Source organism: Hevea brasiliensis, chromosome 8 (assembly GCF_030052815.1).
Source record: "Hevea brasiliensis isolate MT/VB/25A 57/8 chromosome 8, ASM3005281v1, whole genome shotgun sequence".
Classification (NCBI taxonomy): domain Eukaryota; kingdom Viridiplantae; phylum Streptophyta; class Magnoliopsida; order Malpighiales; family Euphorbiaceae; genus Hevea; species Hevea brasiliensis.
Genome location: NC_079500.1, coordinates 90,845,630 through 90,851,629, shown reverse-complemented (window position 1 = coordinate 90,851,629; position 6,000 = coordinate 90,845,630). Strand labels below are relative to the sequence as shown.

The 6,000-nt window shown below is 28.9% G+C and overlaps 1 long non-coding RNA gene across 1 annotated transcript; it reads right to left on the bottom strand.

Annotated features, from left to right (window-relative positions):
• Positions 1 to 539: 539 nt before the first annotated feature.
• Positions 540 to 962, bottom strand: LOC110641091 (uncharacterized). The gene is made up of 2 exons (XR_002492230.2): positions 846 to 962; positions 540 to 723 (listed from the first exon to the last, which is right to left on the bottom strand). It is a non-coding gene; the product is annotated as an uncharacterized LOC110641091 (long non-coding RNA).
• Positions 963 to 6,000: the final 5,038 nt, after the last annotated feature.

The window sequence follows — 6,000 nt, the reverse complement described above, 5'->3', positions numbered from 1 at the left end:
TAAATAATAAATAAAAAATATCTTTTATATATAAATTATGTTTTGAAATAAACAGATCCTTAATATTTAAATCAGAGATAAATTTAACCAATTTTAGCTCTAAAACTACTCTTGGCCGGATCTAATCCAGGGCATTCAGAGAGGTGGTGTTTGGCAATGAAATTCAACACACATCAACTGGAACCATCAATGGCATCATTGGTTTCTGGGTTATTCATAAATAAAAAATAAGAAAGCATGAATTTTTTAAAAAAAAAAAGTGAAAGCATGAAATTTGAGCAAAATACATATAAACAAGGCAAACAAGGTTGAAAACCTAACCGTACTACTGTCCGAATCGAACAAATTAAGAACCAAAATTTATAAAAGAAAATAAACTGAATCGTTGATTTAAGAATGATCAAATCAAATCAAACCGATAAACAACTGCTCAGTTCCAAACACTTCTCCAAACTCCAGTCCATGATACATAGCCAGAATTCCCTAAAATCCTTCGCAAAAGCTTTACCAAATCTTATATTCATCAACGAGACAAGCCATTCAAATTAAAGCAAAACAAATATATTCAACTCTAGAAAAAAAAATTGAGACATTATAAAAGCAACACAATCAAATTGAAATTATAGGATGAGGAATTCAGGTGTATAATTAAACAACACACAATGGAAGAACTACTCGAAGAATAAGGATGAACACCGTCGCCGTGGGTTACATGCCGTGGATCTGAAATAAAAAATCAATGCCGTGGGTGAGCAACACGAAGAATCAACAAAGATGAATCAATTGATCTTCGATAGAAAGAAAGAGGCATCAAAAGAACACTACAATCATAGAAATCAACCCACATAAATCAATGTATTTGCCATGCAACAGAGCATGAAGAACTGATAGGAATTGGTCTTTGTCGGTGATAAAGAATGAAGAAGAAAGAAAAAAAATTAAGGAAGAAATAAGAAAATTTTATCATTCATCTCATGTGATTAATTAATTATGTTATATGTAGTCTTAAATTAATAAATTTTTTAAAACAAAGTAAATTTACTTCATCATAAAACAAAAGTAACTATAGAATACTTTAGGTTTAGTTTGATTTTTCTTCAATTTTTTATAAAAATAATCAAAATGAAACCAAATTTATTAAAAATTCAAAACTAAATCAAACCATTTAGATTGGAAAATCAAGTTAATTAAACCTAATTGACTCAGTTTTCAACGAGAAACTGCACAAAGGTTCACCTATTGGATACGGCTGATAATTGATAGACACTCAAACAGGTAAACTAAAGTGTTTGATAAACTTTAACAAATAGAGTTGATGTATATTGCTCATCAACCGTAGTTTATATCAACTTTATTTTTAGAACTGTTTCTCATCAGCCGATAACTAATTTAATTTCATTTTTTATTTAGATCACATTATTTTTTTCATTTAACTTAAAAATTAATATTATTAATATTTTTATTTTTTTATTTATAATTTTAACATCTTAATTAGCTTATCACAACCTTATTAAAATATTTTTTTATTAATAACATAAAATATAAAGTATTTATTTATTATAAAAATACATTCTTTTGCAACTAAAAACTTAAAATTAATTATAAGTTTCTTATTTTATATTTATTATTTTATAACTATATTTTTAAAGTCATATAATAATTTTTTTTAAAGAATTTAATTATTTCTTATTTCAATAATAAAATAAATGATATAATATAATAAATCAATAATCATATATTTATAATAAATGATATAATATAATAAATGTATAATTATATATTTAATTTAATAATAAAATAAATTGTATGATATATATCCTTGTTAATTATCTTACATATCAATACAACAGCTAAATATAATTTTACCAAATACTTAACATAAATCAGCTATCATCAACCAACAGTTATTAACTATCAGCTAACAGTAATAACTATCGCCTAACAATTACCAATCATATATAATAGTTAAATTAAATAGATCATTAATTTTTAGAGAGACAAAGCTACTGTTAGGAGCAAATATGCATCCGTTTGAATATCCGACTCAAATTAAATTTCAAGGTTTGTCTAACAAATTAAATTTAATTTAATATATTAAGTAGGTATTTTAATATGAGACGTCCCTAGCTAATTAAAATTTATTGTTCATCTTCAGATTAATATTAATATTTTTATTCATTCTATTTGTAACACCCTCACTGTAGTAATTCCGTACATTTTACTGTTCCGGTGATCGGTGTCTGTCCGAATAGTTAGAACGTCCGGAAAAATATTTAAACTAAAGTGAGGAACCATAATTAACTCAAATATTAATAAGAAAAATTTAGGAAAAATTTTAGAAATAAAATACAACCAAGTTAAATGAGCTGGTACCCTAGCGATGGGTAACCCAGTGGAAAGTTGCGTTTCTCGCAACTAGAAGCCCTAAACCAGGGAGAAAATTTATAAAATAATTTCTGGGACTTTAGAGAAGAGTCATTGAGGTTTCTGTGGCATCAGAATGCCAAAAAAATGCTTAGAAAATTTTTTCAATCGGTACAAATAATTTTAATCTGTTAAGCCAAACGGAGGGTATTTTGGTCATTTCGTCTTCAGAGATGATTTTTGACCGACTTGTCCAGTTAAGTAAATAATTATTATGACATAAAATGTGAATAAATATTGCTAAAAATTAAATTGAAAATTAGTAGAGAAGAAAAGAAAATAAAATGAGAAAAATGTCAATTATGACATCACCATGAGGTCATTAAAAGTGCTCCCACCAATTACATTTGAACAAGCTCTTAAAAATCAATTAAAAAGAGGTAAAATGAGGTAAAAATTAACAAAACACAATTTGCTTTTTTCCTCAGCAAAGCTAGCTGAAACTCTTCCCCAACCCAACCTCCATGAAAGCTTAAAGCAAGCTTCAAATCCCACCTCATCTCACTTTGAAACCACAACCTTGCTTCACTAAAAATTGATTTTGCATCTTGAACAACCTCTAGCCAGCAAAAAGAAGAAGGAAGAAGGAAGTTTTGGAGGCTTGGAAAAGTTAACAAAAGAGGTTAGTGTCCAATTTCTTAGCACTTTTACTTAATTCATGCTCAATACCATGAGATAAGTAGAAAATGTAAGAAAAAATAAAATAAAAATTATGTGTATTCATTCCCTATAATTTCGGCAGCCTAGGGTTGGTTAGGGTTAATAAATTTACTTGAAGCAAAGTAGTTCATGGGCTGCCCTTAGTATTAAATGAGTGATTGAACATGTTTGTGTAAGTGAAATGCGAGTATAGTGCATGAATGAACTTGAAACCTTGGACATTTGAAAAACATTAGGGTTTGCTCATGTAATTGTATGTTAATCTTGAAATGGTCAATTAGTGACCATTTGAATGTGTGTGAGGAGGAATTGAATTGAGTAAGGATGTTGGAGTTGAACTTAGGCATGCTGCCCTTGATAACCTGCAGGACTGGTTGTGAGTCTAGCAGGTTTGGGCAGCCATAAATGGAGTTGTATATATTCAATTGGTGCAAGGCCAATTGGACATGAAACTAGACACATAATGGCACAACTTTGGTGAAGAAACCCTGCCCAGAAAACTAAGCTAAGTTGACCTAAAAATTACCCTAATCGGGGTGACTTATATTCTGCCTGGGCAAAATGACCAAATGAATAGTGTTCATTCATTTGGTCATAACTCAGTGTAGGAAGGTCCAATTGACCTGAAATTTTAACAGCAGCAAGCTGAGACATAGCCCTACAACTTTCGTGAAGAAAATAAACTCAAATTTTTGACCATAACATGTCCAAAAACTGACCTGCAATCAGTATACAAAAAAGGCAAAATTGATTCTGCCCAGAAAATCTGAAAAATTTGCAATTCCGCCAGTTTTGGTGTTTAGGCTATAACTTGAGCTACAAAACTCCAAATGGAGTGATTCAAAAAAAGAAATGTAACTAGACACAATAAGGAACAACTTTCATGAAGATAATTTTGCCAAATTCCTACTGTACAAATGATCAATGGAACAATAAACTTAGTGCTTGAAATCTGAAAATTATGAATAACTAACACTAAGTTTTGAAATGGTATTGGCAAGCAATACTAACAACTTTAGAATGCAAAATGTGGTATGTTGAGGATATTAGAACTAATATACCTATTGTCTATGAAAAAGTCAAAATTTTAGTTGACTAATGAAATGGATAGTAACAATGAAATTTCAATTTCAAGAATTGTAAAATTTAAAAGTGTAACATGCCCTATTACACCTAGTAAGATTGGTTTGGATAGCTTGGCATGCCAATAAGGTTCAATTAGCAGTATTACACATGGCATTATATCATTTTGTGATTTTATAGCTTTTAGCCATTTTGAAATTATGGTGATATTTGGCCTTGTGCCTAATATTTATTGCAGCTTATCAGCTGTTCTGTTGCACACCGGGAGATACATATGTGACCGATGGTGTGACGGCTCGAGGTACTTGATACCCAGTGCCAGTTTACCCGTTTATCCAGTCCAGTCATCCAGTATAGGTTACTTGGGCAACTAAAAATGAAATTTGAAAAAAATTAATGAGATAATGAATCTAACAAGTACCAAATAAATAAAACTACAAATAATTACTAAAAATTTGTCTGCATAAGACATCAATACATTCACTAAATATTTTTTTTTTTTTTAGTTCTTTTATTTTATTATTGGCACCACTAAGCATTATTGCTTAGCACGTTACTTTTTGCCACACGTAGGTTCTGGAGAGACTGACAGAGAGCCCAGTAGACCACAGACTGAGTGAGGTCGTCCACAATTTTGTATAGTATCCGTGTCACTTCACAGACTTCAGTGCATTGGTAGAACATTAGGTCTCATTTTTGTATTTTGTAATTAAACTTTTATTTTCTCATGTATAATTGAGACTCATGTAATATATTTTGGTATTAATGTAAATAGTTGAAATTTGTGTTTATGAATGAAAAATTGAGTATTTATTTATGATTTGTATATGATAATCATGCGAAATGAATGAATGAGAAATAGAGGTATTATTGAGAAATATTGAGATTTTGTTGATATAATGGAGTTTGGGAATGATTGAAAACGTATTGAAAGTGTTTTTCACAGGTTTCGAAAAACTGTTTTCTCCATTTTTAGCAGGTACTCTGCCGGATTTTCTATAAAATTTGCGGAACCTCAAATAAATTTATAATTTCAATAAATAACTCAAATGAGGTAAATTTAACAAATTGCACTTCATAATCATTAGAAATAAATTAAGGAAGAATAAAAATGATTGAAATAAAATATGGTGTTTCGGTATGCTGTGTGACATATCTTACTCGACTATACTGTAGATGAGTAAGGGGTATCACACTATTATTCATTCTTTTTTCACATTTACATATATTATATGAACCTTTTTACATATTTTAAAAAAAAATTATCTGGTTCAATATTTAATTAGAATTAAATCAAATAAAAATCGTCTCAAACCAAAATTAAAATCACTCTTCAATAAGCCCGGAATGGTTTGAGATTGAAATCGAATAAAACCTTCTCAATCTGGTTCTAGTTCACTCTTTTCCCTTAATCTTGAATAGCTGATTCTAACGAGTGAGGCTGGTGCAGATTTACTTAATTAGGATATCATTCATTGTATTAATTTTTTGGCAAAAGAAATCCTTCTTGTTAATTTAGTTTAACTTTTTAAACTCTAATAATTATTTTTAAAATCAAATAAGTTATTCTCTCACTTTAACTGATTCATGTTAAGCCTGTATGAATTAAAAATTCACTTTTATAAATCTCCACTTTATGCTTTGTATGCTTCATTAAACGTGAGATTAATATGCTCAAGGCATTACCAATAATAATAATAATAATAATAATAATAGTAATAATAATATTAATTGAATTAAATTATAAAAAGAGGGAGTGAGAAAGCAATAGAAAATAAAAATAGATATTAATTGAATATTGAAGTGATAAAAATTAAATTTATTTGACTTAAA